Source organism: Neodiprion pinetum, chromosome 2, assembly GCF_021155775.2.
Source record: "Neodiprion pinetum isolate iyNeoPine1 chromosome 2, iyNeoPine1.2, whole genome shotgun sequence".
Lineage (NCBI taxonomy): Eukaryota > Metazoa > Arthropoda > Insecta > Hymenoptera > Diprionidae > Neodiprion > Neodiprion pinetum.
Window position 1 is genome coordinate 32,882,603 of NC_060233.1, and position 24,099 is coordinate 32,906,701.

At 41.6% G+C, this 24,099-nt stretch overlaps 1 protein-coding gene across 2 annotated transcripts in view; it reads right to left on the reverse strand.

The window, feature by feature from the left end:
- Nucleotides 1-24,099, reverse strand: part of LOC124213138 (leucine-rich repeat and immunoglobulin-like domain containing-NOGO receptor-interacting protein 4) — a 236,524-nt gene that overhangs the window by 138,896 nt on the left and 73,529 nt on the right. For both annotated transcript variants that reach the window (XM_069133335.1, XM_046614082.2), the window contains one exon: nucleotides 16,673-16,736. The gene's annotated coding sequence lies outside the window, so the exon portion shown is untranslated. The remainder of the gene's footprint in view (nucleotides 1-16,672; nucleotides 16,737-24,099) is intronic.

Sequence of the window (24,099 nt, forward strand, 5' to 3'; positions counted from 1 at the left end):
AGGAGTTCAAAGGATTCCTTCAAAGCGCTTCGATAATTAGTCATTAGCGGTACGCCCGCGTCGCGTGATCCTCGTTCCACCGGCGTTACTTTCGCGTGTATATAATCCATACGTTATGCTCAGGTACCTAACCCACATGGGCCGGCCTGATACCGTGTACGGCCTATGTACATATGTACCAAGGCAGAGGGCACGGGCGCTCGCTGTCTACGCGTGTAAATAATGTATCGTATCGTGAAAAGTTGATGCGTTGACACCAATCGTCGGTGGTATGCCCGCGCCATTTTCAATTAACATTTAAACATACTTCGAGAGGCTGATGCCCCGCGTCGTGTCGTTTAGATAGAAATATGTATGTTTGCATAAACGCGTATGCGGCGCGATATTGCGCCGGGAATATTACGACCCCCTGCATACATCCAATTACATCGTCCGTGGTGAACATCGACGCTCGTTACCTCCGATCGATCCCTCATCGTTCGCGTTTTGATTGTTACCTAGCAGTTGCAGAAGGTAGTGCGGCCGAACAGGGAAATCAAGTTAACGATTCTGGACTAACAATCTGGAACCGTATTTCACCGTATTACGAAATTACGAGCCGGTCGTGATTTCTACCCCGAGTCTTTGGTTTCAAAAAAAGCTGTTCCTCGATTCTATCGTAGGATTTATGCGAATCGAGTTCGGTCGCACGTCTCCTCGAACCTTTGATTCGTCATTTTCTTGTTTGAAGATTTATTTGACCGGATTATTCATGCCACGGAGCCTATATGTATAAAAGGCGAACGATCGACATTGGCTGTTTGGCTTTATTTACAGCCAGAAGAAAAGAGAAAGATCAATTTCTCACAATGTCCACCAAAATAGTGCTGGTGACGTTAATGTCAGGTTCATGGTGTCCGTTTGTTATTTTTTGTATAACTTGATCACGGTATCCCCCCCTCCTCCGACCTCCCTTGCATTCCTCTTAAATTTGAAAAACCCGACATTGGCAACTACAGCACCTCCAGTGTAGAAAGATCTTTCTGCAAATTTTCCACCGTTTTTTCTACATTAGGATCGTTCTCCTTTTATACAGGCTCCACGATTAATCCCTAATCGCGATTTTATTCATCGATATTCTTTGTTAGTGGGTATAGAAATCATGTTAGGGTGATAATCTCCTTACGGGAAAATATTGACACGTTGTTAGTGAGAAATAATGAAAGATCGAATGCAAAATAACAGTTTAATAATCAGCTAAGCCAGCTCTGTATAATCCTTCAAGACGAGTTTTCGTGTACAAACTTTACGTGACAAGAGTTTGGATTGGAAACTTTGAAAGAAGGTTTTACGCTGTTTCACACCTCGAGTGCCATAATTATACTACTAATTTAACTGCAGTACAAAGTAATCAATTATTTTTATTCTACTCTGCGTTCAGAAACGTACAAGTATGTATACGTATACGTATAGATTCGTACCTAGCTCGCGTCGCGTCGAGATTTTTCTCCTTTTTTTTCCCCTCTCAGTGCTTTTTTTTTACTTGTTTTTTTTCCCTAATACTCAGCTAATAAATAAGCCCTGCTTTCCGAAGCAATAATTCTTGAGGGGCGTAACAGACGGGAACGGACGCGTGCGGACAAGGAGGACAGGCTCCTTGAATTATGGGAATAATTCTTGAGTGAAAAACTGGGTTGGAAAATAATCATTGGTATATATATGGTTATAGTAATACTATAGTCGGTGTGTACGGAACTGATGCGAGTCGAAGCTGCACGTATATATTTGAAAAAAGCGAGTGTAAATTATACCCATATTTTTTTGACGTGAGCAAAAATAGTTTTAGAGAAAATAACAGCAAGAGGTACGAGTACGGAAGACTATCGATGATGTTGATGCAGATTCTCTTCGACTACTCAACGGATTCAGATAATGATTCCACAGAACTTTACCCAGCAGTTCGGATACCGAATCAGGTACACGGGTTTTAACCACTCTCTGCGGTGAATCCATCCCTTTTCGTCTTGGTATAAATACTTTTAGCTTTCGAGTTCCTCTCGGACGTATTTCCGGTCCCCCAAAGCGGGGGGGGGGGGGGTCCACACGATTTTCTACCCCTGAAATAATAACGAAGCGTCGAGTATCCCTCGCGACTAGTTTCTTCCCCTTTCGTCCCGTTGGAAACGCGCTCCTGAGAGTCTTGCGAGTAAAAAACAACCTCTTCAAATCAAAGTTCCAGTTCTTTGTGAGCAAGGGACGAAAGTATAGATACGTATTTCCCCTCCGATCTCCGCATACGTCGCATCTTCCCATGGTCTGTCACTCTCCTATTTCAAGTTCGTTTAAAGACCTGCTGGAAGAGGCGCAGACCCTGATAAACTTTGATGAAACGGTTTTACGATATCATCGTCGAACCAACCGCCCCGCGGTGCTGTCACTGATTACACTCTCGATCCTTCAGATCGTACGTGCACGGTGCAGGATACAGTATCTACGCCTCAGAGCCCCGTCTCTTTCTCGTCCACTCTTCAAATCCCCCCGGGAAGTCGCAACTACACGATGCGACAACTTCCGAGACGTGCCTTGACGTCTATCTAGTATTCCATCGGTTTTCTGATTTGTCTAAAGCGTAGAAACCCTCTTTTTATCGTTCTCATCATCGCTAATCCTTCACGTTTTTCAGGATACGTGGACGCGACGAAGAGAGTGATAATGATTGATAAACGATGAAATTTATATTTCAAGGAAAAGACGAAAGGTCGAATGGGATAATAACAGGGGCGAGAAGCTTAATGAATTCGAATCTTCTCGTTCCAGAAGAATCGATGAGAAAGATATTTCCGATCAGTGGGTGTATTTCGAGTATAAAACTGGGGGTTTGGTAATCGTATATACATATATGTTCTAGCTGCTCGGTATAGAGGGATTGTGCATGATAGATGAGAAAATCTAACAGTTTGTTGTTAACCCAATAGGAGAAAAAAAAGTGAGACAAACTTCCCGGAGAGGATTTATGAGAGTTTTGAGCTCGCGGATCCATACATCACTTCTACGCCCGGAGAGCAAGGATACGATTGGTCGACCAAAGGTCCTGCACCACTCCGTATACACCGATATGTGCACGTAGAATTGCGGAGTTTTTACAGGTGTGGATCTCGGCGCGACAGCCGCTCGGACAAATATTCGAAACGAAATTTACCTACGGATTTATTTACGAAACGAATATATCACCCGAGGCCACGGCGCAATCCTACCGATTAGAAATTCTCGGCGATTTGAGATTTCAAGATTTTCGTTTCCTCCTTATTTTTCATTGCGGAAAAGCCGGGGTAGAGAAAAAGAGATGCGAAAACGAGGGAAACAAAAAATGACCAACTCGAAATCCCGGGATGTTCGCGAAAAGTGTGCAGGAATAGCGGCGTGGCTGACGTATGGCTTTTTTGTTTTTGCATTTAGGAATTTCTTTTGGTGAAATTCGGTTCAAAGCCCTTTGGGGCAAAGCCATCGGGCTACCATCGTTGGCTGAATGATTGATTACCTCGGCGCTAAGTAATTACGGTTAAAATGCACCGTCGAAAGATCCCAGGGCTTATCTGATGTCAATGATATACTCGCTGCCTACGTTCTACTCACCGCTTGCTTTAATGGTTATATTATAGGTATAATATATGTGCGGTAGTCTCATTTATTTCATTGATAACGTCTGTATAATCTCCTCTCTCTTATCTCTCTCTCTCTCCCTCTCTCTCTCTCTCTCCCTCACCCACTTTCCATCACACCCTCTTTGTCTCTTTGAATTCGTTCAGCAATTTTCTCTACCGTTTACGTCTGGCTATTGTCTCTTCTTAATGGATTTTTAGTTACTTCATTCCAGCAATGACGAAAATATACCAAGTCTCATTTCGATCTTTACGTAACATACACGTACCGTCGAAGAAATTAATCACTACTTTTATTTATCGTTCCAAGTCACTGCGCATCTCGGCTTCAATTTTTTTACCATTCCATTTACGAGGCTGCTAATTATTTTTTATTCTCGTCAAATATTATACAATATTTTCATTACACAAAATCATCAAGATATCAAGTTGAATAAAAACTGTATATATTTTCGAGTTTAGAAATTTTTACACCTGGATTTTCACAAGTACACTTATATTATTTCACTGTAAATTATTGAGTAATTCCTCTCTAGAGTGACGTATATTTGTTCACTGCATTTTAGAACTCTACGGGGATGAAAATAGAATAGAGTAAAAAAAAATAAAAAATTGTGTCAAGTTAGAGAAATTAATTTTTTTTTTTTTCTCCAAACCGCCAGTTTTTACACGAAAAACGTTTTTAATTTAGTCCGAGTGGGTAGATAAAGTCCTCCGTAACCCGACGGAGAATAGGCGGGGGTTGAAGAGGAAAAGGAGGAGGAGGTGCCGGGAATTCCGCGGGTCGAGTAGGGAATAGGCCGGAGGTTTTTTTGATTAATTAAGTAATTGCTTGATGTATCGTTCGAGGCACGGCCCGGTGAAAAACACATTACGAGGTACGAGGCAGGTACGCGAAGGGTGGGAAAAAAATTGACAGATCTTTTTGTACCCCGGGTTTAACTAAGGATTGAATTATAATGGGTGCCGGGTGATTAATTGCACTGAATTTTTCCGATAATCCAGGCGCTTTGCTTCCCGAACGAGTAAGGCTGCAGGAAGGAAGAAGAAAAATATTGAAACACGACGGCATGCCGATAACTATAATTACGAGTATCGGAACAGCAATTACACGATGCACAAAATTTTGTCCACAGCGTTATATCTTTCGTATGCAAAACAGTGGAACAAGTATTTTCGCGGTGGGAACGGAGAATATGGATATACCTATTTATCCTCACGAAGCAAGTTTCGAAATTTATGAGGCAGACACCCACTTCGTCGGGGACGCCGCGACGTCGCGACGACGACCGGGTCGAAATCTCTTGACGAAAACTAATTTTTACCTATATGATAGAAGAAAAAGAGGCCCCGACAAGCGTTCGGGGTCGGTATGAATTTTGCAAACCTGCATTCGTTCGTAATTTATTTTTCCAACCGACGGGGCAGACTCAAGCGTAAATTGTGTCAATTGAAGAGAGCTATCCCGGTTAACGGATACCGACAGACAGACGTCTGATACATAATACATGCATGTACCCATACATACGGTCACGTAACGCGGTAAGGGCACCAGCCTGAGGTGAACTTTTACCGCGCGTGCAAACATTTCGTCCGATGCATAAATTTTCTAGTTTCTAACTCAACGCCCGCAATCTTTTCGATGCACTTTTCCAACTTTTCGAAAAGTCTAAGCTGAAGCTTTGGTGCAGCGCGTTTTTTCGCTCAGTCGGCGTGAATGATGCCGGAGCATGTATACCAGGGATATACGTATATGTACGTTCTTAATTCGATGTACGACACATATCTCACCGCGGCCTGTCACACCTGGAGTAGGAAAACTTTCCTGTTAAATATGAAAGCAAAGAGGAGTTTGAAACTCGGCAAGCATCCGCAACTACCGGCCCATCCACCCCCGCCCCTGTTCCATTCTTCCCATATTTTTCCAATCTTTTCAACTTCCGGTAGTGCCCTGCAGGGATGCATGCCTCAACCGCGTCAGACAGATGCAATCTACACCTTGAGACCTTGATTTTAATCCGTAAAAAAAAAAGGTTCCTAATGATATTACGAGGCCAAAAATTGCTCGTGTCGTTTAACGCAGAGCTCATATTTTTTGCTAATATCTTGCGGAGACGACACTCGCGTAGTTAATTTACTTTTTTTGCCGACTCACGGTACAGAGCTAGAGTCTGATGAAAATATTAAAAATTCAACCCAATCCGAGCGCAACGACTTGTCCGCGGTGCTTCTGCTTCAGCCCGCTCTTCCATGCAAGATCGAACTTTTAATTGTCCTTGTTTAAGCGTGGAATTTCAAAACGGCTCTGATAACTACGCAGGGGAGCGAAAATTGAGCCGGAAACATTTTGCTTCCGAGTTTTGAGATTGTTGGAAAAATTTAATAAACGTGTGAATGTTATATTCTGTACTTATGTATACCCATTACACGTATATTGTATATGTACGTATATATTATGTATGCATGTATTATATCACCGTTGTCACTTTAAAAAAGCTGCCCCGATCTTCATATTCAACCCCCGCCCTCCCCTGTGCGACTCTGCAGCGTCGTGTCATTTTTAAAGCAGGTTATTATATAATAAGCTACGCTTGAATATAAATAGCAGCAAATAAGCCGAGACTCGCGCGCGTGCCATAGTCATTTTTCCATGGAAGATTCACAGGATTAATTTAATCACTTTTTCACCAGCTAATGAACTACTTAATTAAAAACAAAAGGCGTTCAAGAAGACGAGTCAAAAAAAAAAAAAAAAAAAAACACGGCAACGCGATAGAAAAATGAAAACGAAAGAAAGATGCTGCATTCAGCAGAGTGGCTGGAATTACGCTCGCGCTCTGCAGCCTTACAGGTACCAACCATCATCCCCCGCAAGTATCCGCATAAAACACCGAGTTTTTTTCGTCTTGGCCGAATTTGATGCCGCGAGGATAAGTGAAATATGTATAAAATTAAAAAGAATTAAGAAATGCGAAGAAGCAAAGAAAGTATAGGAGGACAAAAAATTGTTTGGCAACTTTCCTCTTCTTCCCGAAAAAGTTATTCTTGTACACAAAATACGGCAAATGACGCGGAAATGCGAAGGGATGATGCGAAATCGCGGTTGGTAAATTTCAGCCCCATCCGGTTGCCCGGCAAAAAGGGTGGCGATGGTGGATTCTGGGAAAAAGGTGAAGGGTCGGGGTTTGAAGAATTTCTTACTTTCGTTGTTTCGCAACGGCGAAAGTATCCTTCGCCTTGCGTAATTAACAAAATAATTAAGCAAACTCTGCACAATTGCCGGAGGTTCGCCCCTTTTGCGGGCCAGAAATCCCCTTGATTACAACCGTCGTCGGTGGGTATAACCATGAAGGCCCTTGCCGCTTCGCAGTTTATATACATATACATCGTACATACCTATTAAGAGGTAAATCTACGGGGACGAACACTTCGGAGTCGAACTGTTTATCCGAAACTTTACCAAAACTTTTTCAACCCTTAGATTCATCGAGAACGATGCCAAAGACATAATAATATATCTGTCCGTACAGGTGTTATGAATACGCGACAAATGCTGAGTAAAAGTAGTCGAACCGAGGAGAATCGACGTTACAAGCGTCTTGTGCGCCTGCAATTCGGGCAACCGAACTCGCACGCGTGATGTTGCACCTCGTAACGTCGGTGCATTTTTCACCTCTGTTTTTCAATCACGTGGTTACCTTATTTTTTTTTTTGTTTTTTTTTTTTGTTTTTTTTCTTGTCTCTTTTTTTAGCATTTTTCGATAATCATCTCTCCGTACCCTATAGTTGAATACACCGTTGAATATTTTATCGCAGCGCACAGAATGCGTAATTGTTTATTAAAATAACTAAATTTTCCGATAGACCGGTAGCTGTTAATTTATGATACAAAAACGCGCAGGAAATTACGTAGAGTGTTATACATATATACTGCATTGTGTGTACTTTAGGCAAAAGGAACGCCATGAAATCCGCATCGATGAAACCTTCATATAGCGACTGTATTCATATCGTTTCAATTGCAACTACTATTGCACGCGCGCAGTATTTTAGTGCACTACTGTGTTTGGGTTGAGATAATGATACAAAGTACAACGGTTGAGTTAGAGATGTTAACTATAGAACTATGAGCAGCGATAAACATATTTCATTTCAGGTTTTTGGCTCGCCCCGATTTCCAGTCAATTTTAAACCCAACCTCCATTCAGGAGAAGCTACGCGTAGCAAAGTTTCAATTACATATAAGGTGTACAGTAATTTTTGATCGCAACGTTGGCTGCTAGGTCAGTATTGTAAATACACACCGGCAAAGATTTTATTCAATTTTCTTTTCATTTCCTGCAATTGTTTCTCTCTTCAACTTCTTTTTACTCAACCGGTTGTTCGAGCGAAACTATTTCCAAGATTTTTACCCAGTCATTGCGAGTCTCGATTTTAATTTATTGCTCCGTTTCGTTGTTGCTTAGCGTCGTTTCCCAGGAGGCAACGCAAACAAGTGACATAAATTGTAGAAGGATCCTTTTACGCATTATGAACAAAAGCTTTATAGTCGACTTAACCAGATACCCATAAAAATTTCAAAAACCAATCAATTTCAGTCACATTGTGACAATGAAAAATAAATTTCTGTGTAAAGTTCGAGGTTTAAATTTCCATTTTATTTGTCGCGAGAATATTTAATTTTTACACCAGTACCCAATAACGTTGAATAATTCAAACGGTTGATAAAATAAATACACCTTGCACGTGAAAACAGAGAAGGAAATAATGAAAATAGAAACAGGAATAAGCGGAGTAAATTTTATACTCCAAAAATTACGCACTGACAACGCGTGTGTAAAATACATTCGGACTGGTCTACATGGATCTATTTCCGCACAGCGATTCTGCAACGTTTGAATTATGCGCCTACTTGGGTGAAGATAAATGCGATAAATGGGAATGAAAAGTAAATAGGATTCCTGGACCTCGGTACTCGACAACTTACGTATACCTACCTATTATATGGGCATAAAGAACGGAACCAATTTGAGAATTACAGCGAGAGGAAATCATGCCGGATGAACGGATCGCGAGCTGCAGCGACTTGAGAATTTCTCATTTGGCTTCTATTGAAAAAGGTTGCTGGCTGCCCGGCCGCTTGTGTCTGTAAAGAAGGGCCTTGATGCAATAATTGAATCCACCTTTCCCCGCTTGTCCAACCGAGTTCCGCAGCTTCGCCGCCGCCTCATTCGCCATTTTGCCATTTCAAGATCTACAATTTTCCTCATCTATTCCCTAACACAGCCGGAATAAAGGTCCGCGCGTTCCGCACCCGCCGATCCTATAGGAATAATAACCTAACCTTTTCCTCTCTTTCCTGAGCAATTTTTAACCTTGGTCGTTATTATACGAAAGCTCAGCCACCCGTGACCGTAGAGTATTTGCGAAGCTTATTGCTTCCGGTTGACTAGATTATTCGATTGATCGAAAGAATCGAATGAATCGTTGCAATTGAAAATAAGGACCCGTGCGCATTGGCTGAAATTTGAATAATACCTTTTCAAATGTAACTTGGCCGAGAATAAAATATTTTACAAATCCCAAACCCATCTTTGTCAAATGGTGTATAATACGGAATCTATCTTTATCACTCTGTCGAGTTTGACACCTAGATTTCAAGTGTCAGAAGAGCTGAAACACCCTGCAGCGATAGCGTTAATCGCGATGATTCTTTTTGTATCCCTGCTCTCCGATAGTTGATTTTTATCATCACCCTGTGGCGCGAGAAGTGTAAAAACGGGAAGAGAGGCGAATGCTATACCTGGCACGTCCGCACCCTTGAAAATCAAGCATCCATACACACACGACCGTGACTGCAGTACTACTTGAGACAAAAGAGCATTCCTATCACCCACAGCTCTCTCTTCCGCCCTAATCCTTTCTCTCTCATCCTCTCTCTCTCTCTCTCTCTCTCTCTCTCTCTTTCACCCTTTTTCAGCTACGACCTCTCCATTCTCCCCGACGATAATTACAAACTCACCGATTATTGGGCTGACGGTGCAGTCCGTGGACCACGCGGCACTCAGGGATGCTGGGGCTTTCCTGAGGGTTACGGGAGCTTCGTGCAAGGCCTGAGGGACTCGAGGGGTAGGAATAGATTAGAGCTAGTTACGAATTGAATAATTATAGGCCGACGCGTACCTACTCGAACTTTGGCGTGGGGAAATTAAAGGGCCGAACGCCATGCCGGGGACTCTCCGTCTTCGAGGGTCGCCCTGCGCGTGGCTACGTATTTTTTCGACTCCAGTTTTTTTTTTGTTTTTTTTTTCTCGTTAATTTGTCTATTTTTCGTTTCTGTTTTATCTAGCTGCGGCTGAATCTCCATGCAAAGATGACCGATCGCGGCTGGTGGAGCGAAAATTCAACAAGGCATAGCCTAACGCTTCGGCGTCACGCGTACTTCTTCCGGTTGCGTGTCGTGACTGTCCCTCGTTTCGTCATTTTATTAATTACGCCAAGTACTCGGGTGCGCCAGCCTTATGGCTCGTGTTCTCTCCAGTTAAGGGTAGCGATGACTTATTGTTATAACTGATGAAAGCCTGCGTGAACTTTCCTCGTCCTCCTCCTCGTTCTTTGCATTGCAAATACCCGTACGCGGCACAAAGAGTGTCATCGCTCATGCTTTCTTTACTATCCCTTAGAGTATAGCCTAAATGAATTCAGAGCTGAGTGAATGCGAATACTATAAAAAAAAAAAAACGTGCATTTATTTGTCAAAGAGGGATTTGTATACTTGACGAATTGTTTCACGTAACCGCGTCTGTGTGTTAATAGTGGAAAGATGAACGATGCTTTAAGTTTTAACCTATGATAAACGAGGTTGAAACAATCGAATTAAATTTCACAGACGCTGATTGTTACTCGTCATTCTGACCGTTAATTGTTTAAGAACTTTGTTGGCAGTAGTTGAGGAGGGTTTGCAAACAGCGTCATGTATGATGCCAAATTTTAGTTCGTACCGGAGTATGAATATCGGCAAGAACTTTTGCTTTTACATCTTTATTGCCTTTGTTTTTGACAAATTACACAACTTGTAAAGGAAAGTTGTGATTACTAGGGACTGATTGTTAGTCTGTGATATGCTTGCACGTGCCAAGTACCGCGTTGTTAATATACCTGTACCTAATACGTGAGGCTTTCCGTCGGTTGATATCAAACTTTTGAAGAAGACACGACCGACGGTATAATATGTCTCAACTCAAGAGATGAAAAGAAAATAAGACATAAAACGAAAAGTAATATTTTTAGTCTCTTGAATTTTTACGGTCCTTTGAAATGGAATTTAATGTTATTAACGTAGATTCCTTCGACGGACGAACGACGATCACGCAGAAGTATGTAAGCGTATTTGGGATTGTTTTTTATAAGGGTGAAAAAAAAACATGTCTCTTGAATCCCGGTTGCGGTTTCACAATTCCGATATATCGTTGTGAAATATTATCATTTTTTTAATTTGTTTTTTTTATCGCTTAAAACTTATTTGTCCAGATGAAGAAGTAAGCTCGTTGACCGACTCGTTGCACGTATCAACACCCACGCAGTTACCGTATAGGTACATGTGATTATATACGCTTTATCCGTTTCCCTCACGTCGCTTCTTCGCACCTTTCCTCGAAGGTCCCTCCTTTTCATCCCTCCTATAACCAACCTTCCTGACTCTTTTACTCATCGTCGGTAAAAATGTCAAACGACGCGCCGCGAGGGCTCAACTTCGAGTGTCCCAGTTTACCTTTTCTTTATGCTTCTACCGCGATTCGCAACGCGTCTGATGATTGTCTAACAATAAGTACGGGTATCAAGTAAAAGCGTACGGCCTGTTCACCCTTACAGCGAAAAAGAAGAATCGATACGTTCGAAAATGATTCGAGACAGATTCGAGTATCGTCTTGACATCGGTTCGGAATAGAATAATATTGCGTTTATGTATGGTTCGTTCGTCGAGAAACGAGAGGTGGATTGTGGGATCGGACTCGACGGTGTTTCCGTCGTTAAGAAAAATAGCAAGATAACCGGAAGGTGTACGAACGGTGTACGAGGTAAGGGGCCTGGGGCACCAGACGCTACGTTGTATGAGATGCGCATCTTTATTCGAAGCGCACGTGAGATTACCACATGGCGAAGCTACGTTGGGGGGATCTGCTTTGTATACCCCCGTACGTTTTATACCCTAGACCCAGATAAACGTCGAGTGGAATATTCAGTCTGTATTCTCGGATAATATATGTACCTCCGTACGAGTGTTTACACTTAAAGAAATTATTGTTTTATGTGAAACAACTGCAGCGCTACCGTCGTTCGACGCAACAGCTGCGGCTGCATCGTATTTTAAACCGGCAGGTCTCGGGTATTTTAAAGAAACCGGATCTTAGAGGAGGAATAATAGAAATATAAATTTTTAAATTTTCAGTAAGCATCCCTGTATCGCGTCTGCAGTCCGAAGCTTGCGAAACCTTGTTATCGATCACTACTTCTATTTTTCTTCTTTCTTCTATACACAGTGAAATTTATCCATCGCCTCGAAACACAGAAATAACACGGGCTTTGGTAAAGTTTCGTGTTTATTTATTTTTATTTTTTATCTCCTTATTCTTTCCTCCTTTCAATTTTTAACAAATTTTCTTGTCGATTGTTTGCTAGTGTAATTGTTTTCTTTCCATAAAATACTTACATGTGTCTATACACATCCACACTCATATCCATCTACTGCAGATATCGCCTCGTTGAAAGCAAGGTATGTACCGGCACAAAAATAGAAAATATGTCATATCGATTCCGGTTATCATTTCTATTTTCACACGGTATTGTCGATGATTTTTTTCCTTCAATGATCGATTATACAGTAGCGGCAATAACGATGGGGTGGCAAGGAAATCTCTGAATCGATTTCGGCCAAAGGAAATAAACAAAAAAAAAAAATATCAGACAAAGAGTAGAAGGGAAGGAAGAAGGGGGTCATTCGAAACGCGATGTGCAGTAAAAATGGGCAATCACTCAGGCTGGTTAACAGCTATCTCGATCACTTGGTCGTCTTTCTGATTTCAAGACTCAAATCGAAGTTGATAGCAGTATAAGATGAAGAGCTGATCATTGCCCTATGCCGTCGCTGCCAGTGCAGCGTTTTGTCTATAGATATCAACTCTTTACTTTACGACTCGTCTTTACGACGAACAAGAGAACTGTAGGTAAGCGAACACGAGACGGGATAACACAGGCATGATCGGCATCTCTCACAGGGCGTCTCGCAAGAATTAGGTCGTAAAAATGACTACCCCTTTTATTCGGTTCTCCCCCGCCCCCGCCCTTATTTTTCTATCTCTTCTTTTTCCCCTCGCTTTGCCCTCTCGACGTATATTCACCCCCTCCCGTTTTTCCCCGTCCACTCCATTTGTTGCGATCGTGTATTTCCTCTTCCTCTGTCCCTCTCTTCCCTGCACGAGCACCTAATATCAATCAATTTTCGCCAAGCCAATTCGTAAATAACGAATTCAGCTAATAAGGTAGAATATTCGCAAAAATTTTTCGATACATGCAATTTTTTTTTTTATCCACCTCATTTTCAATAATAACGATAACGAAATAACAACATAATGAAATAAAATCGAATGAATTTTCAAGGAGCCTTCGTCGCGTTTGGCGAATAAAATAATTTTTCTTCTTTATTCCCTCAAACCTTATTAAGTCCCAGCAATAACCGAGAGCGAAAACTCTTACCAATGAAGTAATGATTCCCAGGGTGTTGACGAAAAATGAAAGAAAAGGGAACGAATGAAAAGAGTTTGCACCTTCGGTTTCTAAACTCAATTAAACGACTTTCAGACGCTGGCAAATATGACTCGGACTTGAGACTATTGCAGTCTCTTTTGCACGTAATGCATCAGGCATGTACGTGGAGAAACGGAGTGCAAAAAGTAAGAAAAAAGAAAACAATTTTTAGCAAGGAATAACAAAATTCAGGCAAGTGTAAGTAGTGGAAAATAAATCAGCGAAATTTTAACTTCGTACCTTGCGAGCAACGACTATACTTTTTAAACACTTCATAAAGCAGTCACTCTGCAATTTCAATTTGCAATTTGCAAAGCAGATATGAGACACAACATAAAACTGGAAAGTATTGTCGAAAAAGAGAAACGAATAAGGGTTGAAACGAACTCACCCAAACCCTACCGTACATCCATACACGCATACATTTATTTACCATACGAAAATTAATGTTTGGTCGTATTTATCCGTCAAGCGATTCCATATTTCGCTTTTATACGACCAATTTTGTCCTGCTCGCTGAAACGATAGAAATCGCATTTCTATAATAATATTCCGTGCTGATTTACAGCCGAAGAAGGCCTCGCGAAAACAACTACATTTGTTCAACGTTGCTTTTATATAAGCTGGTATATATATAGTTGCAGTCCAACGGCGACCTAATCTTTTACCCATCCTTTACGCATCACGGCTTATACGGAGAAAAAATTCAACTCGAGAGTTTTCAACGTGGGTGAAAATAGCCGTGAAAATGCCAGGCAAACACTATTCGGATCGATCAATTTTCCGTTAAAATTCCATTCGGTCTTTTCTTTCTCGTTTTATTTCGCCAAGGCGAAATAATTAGGAAAACTTTTCTAATAAGCTTCGTTCAAGTGAAAGATACACACGGCTCTCAACCTCTTTCATTCGGCCCTAAATGTGCCTATTTCATTCTGTTGTTCCGAGAACCGGCTGACGTGAAGTGGAGTCAAGTTGATAATTACGATGTAATTACGATTCGTTTTAATCTCCGCACGTTCCCCGCTGTGTAAATAGGCGCCCCCACCCCTAACGACCATCCGGCTTAGTCTCGACGTCTATATATACCCTATACCCAACTTACTTTCGTTCGCACATTGCAGCTTGAATTCCGTTTCGACTTAAATACGTGCCCGAACGATCCTCTCGGCTTCGAGTATCAAGCCACGCCGATACCCACCACCAATCCATTGTTTTCTTTTATCGACCTCATTCCTTTTCCGCTCTTCTTCAACCACGTCACCTTTAACTCGTTCGGCGTTCACTCTTCTTTTCCAAATCGATTTTCGACACTTTGAACCGGTGTGTAGGAAACAAAAAATAGCAAAAAAATAAAATAAAAATATATAGATACGGACGAACGTAACTGAAAAGAGATGTTCGGGACGTTTTGCGAATTTTAAATCTGATCGTACGCCTAGGCTTGCCGAAATGACCGTTCGATAGTTTCGTATTTTTCATTTTTTCTTTTCTTCTTCAAATACTCATTTTTTGCCACCATTCCGTCCCAACATTATTAATGAAATTCTAGGAACCGATATCCTTCCTCCGGGAAACGAAGTAATTCGCGCTAGAATCTATACCGGTTAGCTCCGAATGGGATTGCTTTCCTGTCGTTGACAATTCTATTAACGGAGTGTTACCTATGTCCGTGCGGTAAAACGAACCCAATCTACACCCGAGTACTGCGAGTAAGCTGACACTAGGCAGAAGAGCCGAATGCTATATATATGTATATATATATATAAATACACCTGTGTACACGCTTGCTCAGAAACAACTATAATAATATACGAGCAAATAGAATTGAACCCTTTTATGAACCCAAGTATTACGAACAATCATTTTTACCTTCAAAGTAACTCTGTAATACTTGATAACCACTTCATTCCTACACATTAAGTTCACTTGGTAATTTGAATTATTGAATTAAATAAAAGCATCACCCGAAGTCTGTTGGATTTAATTTATCTTGAAAATTCAACATTCAACAACTCCTTCGCTTGTTCACCGTCTAAATCAAACTTCTATACCTGTCGACTGATCACCTTCGTAAGTTTCACGAAACACTTAAATACTTCCGAGAAATTTCGTCAAATTTTTATTGCCCCGTTGTACAAGAGTCAAAATTTAATCGCGAATTCGTCCGATTACCCAAACCACTCTATTCCACGTTTCTCAACGAAATCCTGTCACCGAGTTTGCGGTCGTCCAAGTTCCCTCCTCTACAGGCGAAGTTGGCGTCTATCCTGTTCGCGAAAGGTTTCAAATGAAGCAGCGAAGCACCAGACGCGACCGGAGGTTAATTCGGATATTGAATTTTTGACCGGTAAGCGGGAAGCGGTTGATCCTGACTACGGTGTATCTTCTTCTCGTGCAAACCGTCGGCCCTGTTAACTCACTTCGTCAACTCTCTCGCGGGTATCTGGCTGGTGTTTAACTCCGTACAGTTTACAACCGAGAATTTGCGATACCAAGAGAGCACCGACTGCGAGAGAACTTTCCCAACTAGGGACTGCAGGCTTCGTTCGCCCGAGTTTACGGGGTCGCGTTGAAACCCACAAATTATAAGTTGAACACTAGGTAATCCAAGAGTTGGTCCTGTAACGCGGCAAGCGATACGCGCAGGATGAAAAACGATCCTTTCGATTATCGCACCTTCGTCCACCTCGATACGCGTTTCTCTCTCTTTCGGATCATCGTACACGTCTTTTCTCACACCCCTCCGTTGACCGGGCATATGCTTCACCAGACGACGTAAATATTTGATCGGATATCTTATCGCGCGGGAACATATATATATATATATATATAACACATGTATAAATATATATATATATATGTATATATATCTATAATATATATATATACATACACTCGATCGACCAGCTACCATATAAATATTAAATCTGACACGTCTTTGTCGTATATTTGCACCCCCGACTCCGATCATGTTTGTCCTCGAGAATCGGGGCCGTCGACATCCCCCGGACACTTCCGTTTGCAAATGTTTGACGTTAAAGAAGTCGTGGATATCGGTAAACAGTGCAGGAAACCGAGTCCGAGAATTGGCTGGCTAATCGCGTTTGATCGCAAGGCGCGGGATAACGGGGAAACGAGCAAAGATTGATTTTCGACGAAGTACGTAGAGTGCGGAAATATTTGAAACGCTATGGGGAATCAATTATATCGAAAAGTTGCAAAAGACTCACCCTCGAGCGGAGAACTAGAGTAGGCCTCGAGGCAATTTCCTCCCTCTGCGTCTATCTCGAGCTCCTGTAACAAAGAACCGGGGTTAGATTAGCTCGACATCGAGACAGTCTCTACTCCGTCTTCTTCGCGAGTAGGAGAGAAGAAAAAGATTACTTAATCTCAACGCTCTAAGGCTAGGATTTACCTGTCCGACAAGGCGAAAGCGCTTACAGAGAAAACAGGATTTGGATTTAGATTCGGATTAGAGTGATACATTTTTGGCCTACGGCCGCGGGTCTCTTGGCGGAGATTTGGATGTGAAAGGATTTGAACGAGGCGAAAATAACATATAAACGGTCGTTCCTCTTCGGGGGCAAAAAGCGAAACGTCAATACGTAGTAAACTTGTGCAAATTTATCTTCACGCGTCGCACGGTAAAGTTGGATTTCAATATGATAAACGAACGGCAGACGCGATGCACTGATTGGAACGGATTACAGAACGAAATGTGCGAAAGCAGAGAAGCGTAAAGACGATGCAGCTGCCAGACGTACGCGAAATATCGGAGATTATTTGAACTCAGTTTTCAAGGAGATTGCTCCGACAGATGAAAACCGCAAAGTTGTGCGAACGGGCGCAAATATCGTTTTAAAAATAATCGTGCATAAGCGGAACGGATATGGGGGTGTAATGTCCGTATCTGCAGGCGATCGCGTCGAACGCCTCCTGCATCTCTCCCGAAAACTGCGCAATTTCGACACTTTATCCTCTCGCAAAATGCTGAAAAATCCTCGAGAGTGATATATTATCAACGTAATCTGTAACTGATTTTTGTATGTATAATGTATACGTATAGACGGATTCGGGCGAAAAAACTAGGAGGTGAGGATTTTCCGGTGGCAGTGAGTCGGCTGTGATTCGTGAGAATTGGACACCCTCTATCGGGTATATCTACATATGTATGTATCGCGTGTATCAGGATACGTAAATATGTAGATGCAAACAGCCGAGGCAAGGGGTGCAGGTAGAATTCTCGTCGGGATACGAATATTCGCTATTCAAATTTTTTAAACTTCCAAACGTGTTCGAGGCTCTCGCTGGACCGTTAACACCGTTGTTGGGTGAAAACAAAAAATAAGAACAAAACAAAAAAAAAAATATGGAATAAAAATCCCAAAGATAGGTAGGAACGAGTGGGAGAAAAAGAATAACAATAATAATAATAATAATAGTAATCGCAATAACAGAAAAACTATCACTGTGCGGATCGGCGAAAATTTGTGCATACAGGTAGAAGTATTTGGCGAGGTATAAAATTCAGAGAGATTCGTAAAAATCGTTACGGAAAATTGTACGAAACATCGAAGGATGAGGAAAATAGAACGAAAAAGAAATTTCGAATTACCTTCGTATAATTTCTACGAGATATATGAAGAGCGGCAAAGAAAAAACGTAAACGAAAAAAAAAAAAAAATGGGAGATCTTTGCGAGTGGGATAATTGAGAACTTTGCAAGCTTGTTCGCGAGAGAAAGTGTAATGGGTGCGTATAAATATACCTATACATGTATATCTGTACGTGAATACAATATATAACTGGAGTAAAGACACACAGTCCTCCATTTTCAGCCTTTTAATTTCACCGTTTATATGCATCAAATTAACTAACTGTAACTGGATTTTCACCGCAGGATGAAAAGGGTAAAGCTGCACTGTTGGTCAACCGGCTTAAAATTTCGGGGTGTCTAATAAAGGCCCGCGCCCGTGGTTTATTCAAAGGGATGAATTTGCATCAAGCGTTTCGTCCGTGTTCAAAAAAGAATAAAAAGAAGAGCCGAATATAACCGAGTAGATATAAATTATAACCAAGGAAAAAATATTCATTTTCCCGTGGCGAAAATTTAGCGTTTGGCGTTTAGAAAAATTCTCAAAGATATTTTCACCGCGCACTGTCTTGCAAAAAAAAAAAAAAAAAAAAAAAAAAAAAAAAAGAAATGAAAAAAAAAACGTCTACACGTTGCTGCGCTGTTAGAAAGGTTGCAGCGTTGAATGTAAGGCGTAATAAATATTGTATATAAAAATCCGCATCACTTTGACGTCAATTTTAATGGACGGTGTAGAATTTCACACGAAACGCTGCGAACTTTCATTGACGCCGCGCAATTTTTCTAACTACTCCAGCGGACGTTATACCGACTTCGACGATTTCTTCGTGGGTAAGCACTTCCGTCGCTGCTGCATTGTAAAAGAGAGAAACTCTTAGTGACAACGTCGGTGTTTTCAAGGGTCGTTAACCCGTTGTACCTTCTTTTGTGTCATCGTGACGCGAAGCGACACACGGTTCAATCAATATCGTTCCCCCCTCGTCCCGCGACACACGTTACCGATCATTACGTGTCGCGAAATGTCGACCCAGTTCGCGTCATGAGATTGCAGATCGTCGCGCGCTCGATCCAATCTTTGCTTGTCGTATTTTTCAAACGATCGACGCCAGGCTGTCCACCGAGAACTGCTAGTCGCACAATGGGATCATCTGTACTTTAAATTTTTTTCATCAATTCGATTCTCAGGGTTTTCACGGTGAAAGACATTAGGTGGAAAAAATTAGGATTGAATTTTCTATGCCATTCTCTTATTCCTGGATGAGTGAATTTAATGAGAAACGAGTAAAGAACAGGGAAAGATAAATACGATAAAAAGTGGCGAATAGCTCGGCGTTTCTATTCGTCTGCTTTGCGGGTTGCGGTTAGATCCTTATCCGCCGTGTAAGTACATAAAAGAGGGTTGAAGCGAGAAGGAGCGTGAAGGGAGAAAAAGAGAAGAGGCGGAAAATTGCGTTTGCTTCATTTTCCGTGTCATTTCGCGCGATTTTCCAACCTTCCATCACGCTAACTTATCGTTATTTTTCTTTAAGCTCAACGTCGGCAAGCCGAACGGTTAAAGAGCGGCGGTGAGGTGAAACGGAACGCGTGCTTCTGAGTGAAATTAAAAAATTAGTGAAATGGCGCGTTTTGGGAAAATGCGGGCTTGTAGAAGGCACGGTGGAAACGAAACGAATTTCAAGGAAATTCAATGTTGGGTATAAGTGGAATTCAGGCCGGACGCCGCGGAGTCTCTTGATCGATGCAGATTATCACCGGCTTCAACTTCGTTAATGTATCGCCAGTTTTTACCACGCGATTTCGTGAAATTGTGTGAGTGATACTGCGTGCTGCCGAGAGTGTCGCACACAACCAAGCGCCCGGCTACCACCCTCTTCCTCTCTTCTATTAAACTTCGAGCCATGCTCGTCTCTGACGGAGGAAGGGAAACGCTTTTGAGCCTTTGCTGCTGCAGTTTCAACTAAGAGAAACTGAAACGCTTTACAGCCGAGTTTACCGATTAATTATTTATAGATTTCGCTTGGCCGCTCGCTTTGGGGGAATACCGTCTGCCCCCTCTGTCGTTGTAAAAGTACCTACTGTGTTACGCGGAGGCAGCAGGTTACTTCTAGTTTCAAAGTATCTCCCCCACCCTTCTTTCCTGAACGCTCGTACTGATCTAATATTAAAAAATTCTACTGCAGAAAAATCCCGCCAACTCGCGATCATCTACCTATCTGTCCGATACACCTTCCAACGATTCCACGATTCAACGATTCGAGTTTCCACTCGGGAATTTATTTATTTATTTTTTATTTCAACTGCAGAAGCTTTGCCGTAAGTTACGTCCATTGCATCCAATATTTCGCTCTAATTCACTCCTTCCGAAACTCTTCATACGACTGTATCTTTCACCTTGTTAAGTGAGTTTAATGAAGGCAGCAATTAACAACAATCAATGACGTAGGCAGTGAAGCTGTCTGTACAAGAATGCTGAAGCAGTGGAGGCAAGAATTATACTTGAGGGGTAACACCACTCTAGGATTTTGGTAAATTCGATGTTTTTTTTTTTTTGGTTAGAATATATATTATGGTCTTACGGTGGAGGAAACCCTGAAAGAGAGAAATGCTCCAATTTCGAGAAACTGAAAATTTCAAGGATTGTGCTTGTAAAACTTAAAAGGCATTTTACTTGAAGATTACTTTAAAACCGTTGCATGGATCGATTTGAAATTTTGACAGTAGCTTCACAATTAGACCTTCTATGGGAGTACGTAGCTGTTTTTCCTTTTTTTTTTTTATACAATGTGAACCTCTTTCTTTATAAACAATTTACTGCTTATTTTTTGGCCAAAAATCGATTTATTTTTTCAAAACTGATCCAATTCTACAAAATTTTATTTAAAAGAATCCCCATGTAATCCCGTAGGCAAACAGCGTACAAATTATACAATTTTTTGGTTTTTTGTTCCAGGTTTTATACTGCACGAGAAAACCGTCCTCTTGTGGAGGAGTTTTAAAAAAGACTATTTCAAAGATTGACTTTGTCACCGCCATTTTGCATCGAAATGATAATAAATTTTTTTTGTCATACGTCAATACGTGTTAAATAAAAACTATGAAAAGAACTTCTATTCATTTTTCCACACTCCCAAAATAAATTGTCAATATTAGGCTTTTTTCGGGCGTTAGAGTAGCGTTGGACGAAACGTGGCAAAATATTTGGAAGGGATTTTATAAATAGCGAAACTAGGGAATTCTATTTCTTGGCTTCTATTCCGAAAATTTGAGCTCTGCGTACAGCGAGAGTGAAGTAGAGAATTTTGAGAGTAAGGGGAATTAGGGGGCATCATCTTTGATTTGTGGGAAACGAGGGGAGTGGAGGTCCCTCGAACCCGTATCGTCAATATGACGTAATACGGGTAGAAGTATATACCCCGGAGTAATAAATTTCACGGAAACCATAAGCACATATTATTTACGTCCGCGTATAATGTAAGGCGCGAAGTCGGAGGAGGGCGAGGGCTAAGATGTTAATTTGAAAATATCCAGCGACGGGGGTGAGGATATTAAATGTATAAACGCACCCTCGGAAAAGTTTGTTTGGTTTGGATAAGGGTGGCTTAAAGACTTTACTCTCGGAGCCGAGCCTCGAAGCCCCGCGCTATGGTTTCAGCCACACGCGAAACACCAAAAGTGTTAAATACGGTGAGCGCGACTCAAAGACCCGGTATTATTCAAATGTTATTTACAAATTAGAAATCTCGGTGTTCTTCCATAAGATATGCGGAACGGTTTCGAATTTCAGAATCTCGCGTATAAACGGGGAGCGAAGGAAGATGTCTTTTTTCCTGTGATAGTTGCGTCTTTCATTGTCTCCTCCGAGGCCAAGGGATGATCGAAAAAGCGAGTGCACGTTGTTATAAGGGAGACGGCGACTTTTGACACTGCAGTTTAAAGGGGGAAAGACAGTTGCGGAGGGCGGAAGGGAGGCTGAGGACGATATAGGCAGCAGGGTTGCAAATATAACAATCGGATTTGCATGACAATGGCTGGGGATGAGATATTTTGAATTATGTAGATCGGTCGAATGCGTTATACGCGGCACGATATGACAATGCACAGTTTGCATTTTAACAGACGGATTCGCTCGGCTGTAGCCCCGGTTAATATTATGAAAAATAGGATGTGAGTCAAATCCATAATCCCTCCCGCATGTATGCATACTGCTAATTATCACGTTCCATTATGTATACCATCAATTTCAAACTACCGTAATGACAATCACCCCGTTTGCCTGCAACGACGCAGCAACTGTTACTCGGCCGACTATGATACCCGATTCATTTTACATCACTCCGCGTACTCACTTTGCGCGTATTGTTTTCTGCTGCAAACTTCATGCAAATTGTTCATTCTTGCAGTTTGGTTTAGTCTAGTTTAGTTTATTGTCAGCACATATGTATACTCACAAGATTCTTATTACGTTAAAGGGATATTGCTTGCATTTTTTCGTTCTCTTCGGTTAACAATTAACGATTTTATACATTATCGTGACGTGTTCGAGCGATGTTCTGAAAATTTTATCAATCGACATCGTGCAGCCGACCAATGTGTCGAAATTTGAATCAGCACCCTAAAATATTCGTTCCATTGAAATAAGTGAGGTAACACCAATATACCCAGCGTGCATATAACGACGGTGAAAATCTCAGTCCCGGAAATAATTCAAAATCGATCGATCATCGTTAATGAGCAGTTGAAGTATTGAAAAGTAGAAAAAACCATACCTAAAACGTAACGTAAGCGCGAGGGGGTAGAATAAAAATAAAAACGTGGTAAAATATGTATAACGAGAGCATAAAATATTAATAAATGGATATTGGTCGACATTAGTCATGCAGCGAGTCATTCGTACACACGTTAGACTTGCCGGCTTATCGCGAATCCTGACGAGACGATAAGAAACGATGCATAATGGTATGCAAAAAAGGTTCGCCCCCGATATCAACTGCTCGCACGAATGCCAACCTGAACATGCATCCCACACAATATCCCAGTCAAATACCTACGTAAAAAAATCACTTCACCCCGAGTGTGGAAAAAACCAAATTTAAAAAAAGAATAAAAAAAAAAAAAAAACGTCTTCCGTCCACGTCATACATACGGCAAATCGGTAATTTCTAATTCTTTTAGTAAACAAAGTATTGGAAACAATATGCATAGAAATGATCGGAAACGTTATGAATTGGTAAAGAGAGAAAGAGGAAGAAAAAGAAAAAAAAAAGTAAAAAAATCACGAACGCCGAGATTTCGTGTAAATTTTTACGAGGAGGGTGAAGGTGGTGCGACTGGCTGCAGGGATGCACGGAGTGATGAATATTACCGTTGCGCGCGATTAAGTTAGCCGATCATTTAAAAGTCAAACATAACCGAGCCGCTCTGACGCATTTGCATCGGCGGGTATGGGATGATTAATTATTTTAAAATCCCCGGGGTTCGCGGGCGCTGATTACACCTCTCGCCCCGTTTTATCCCGATCCTCACCCCCGGGGCTTGCAGCTCGCGCATTATAGGACAGGTGGCGTCGCGTCGCTTCGGGTTCACGACCCCGGAGTCGCGTGTGTGGCCGCTTGCCTACTTCGCGCGAGTCGCAAAACCATCGGCTCTCTTACCACCGTCGTTACAAGTCACAACGGGCCACGAGGGGTAATTGCACTATACGCAAGTAAATGCATATTAAATATACCCACCTTCGCGGTAATCAGATGTGGTTTATCCCCGCTGTTGCATACCGTTGGGAATGTATTCGCTTCGGCGCATTTTAAAATACGCCTGAGAGGGAGGAAGAAAAGTGATAATAAACGAAGAAGAAGGGATGAAAAATTTTACCGCGTGGGTGGAATAGCAATTTCATTCTGCCGAGCCGAGATGTTACGGTGTATGGCAAAATGTGTCGAATCAAGGAAATCGAAATATTTAACGCGGGCGTAAGAAGCTGGATAAAAAAAAAAAAAAAAAAACAAAAAAGAAAATATATTAAGAAAAGAGTTTATCAATAATGTCTATTATAATGTATAATACAGAA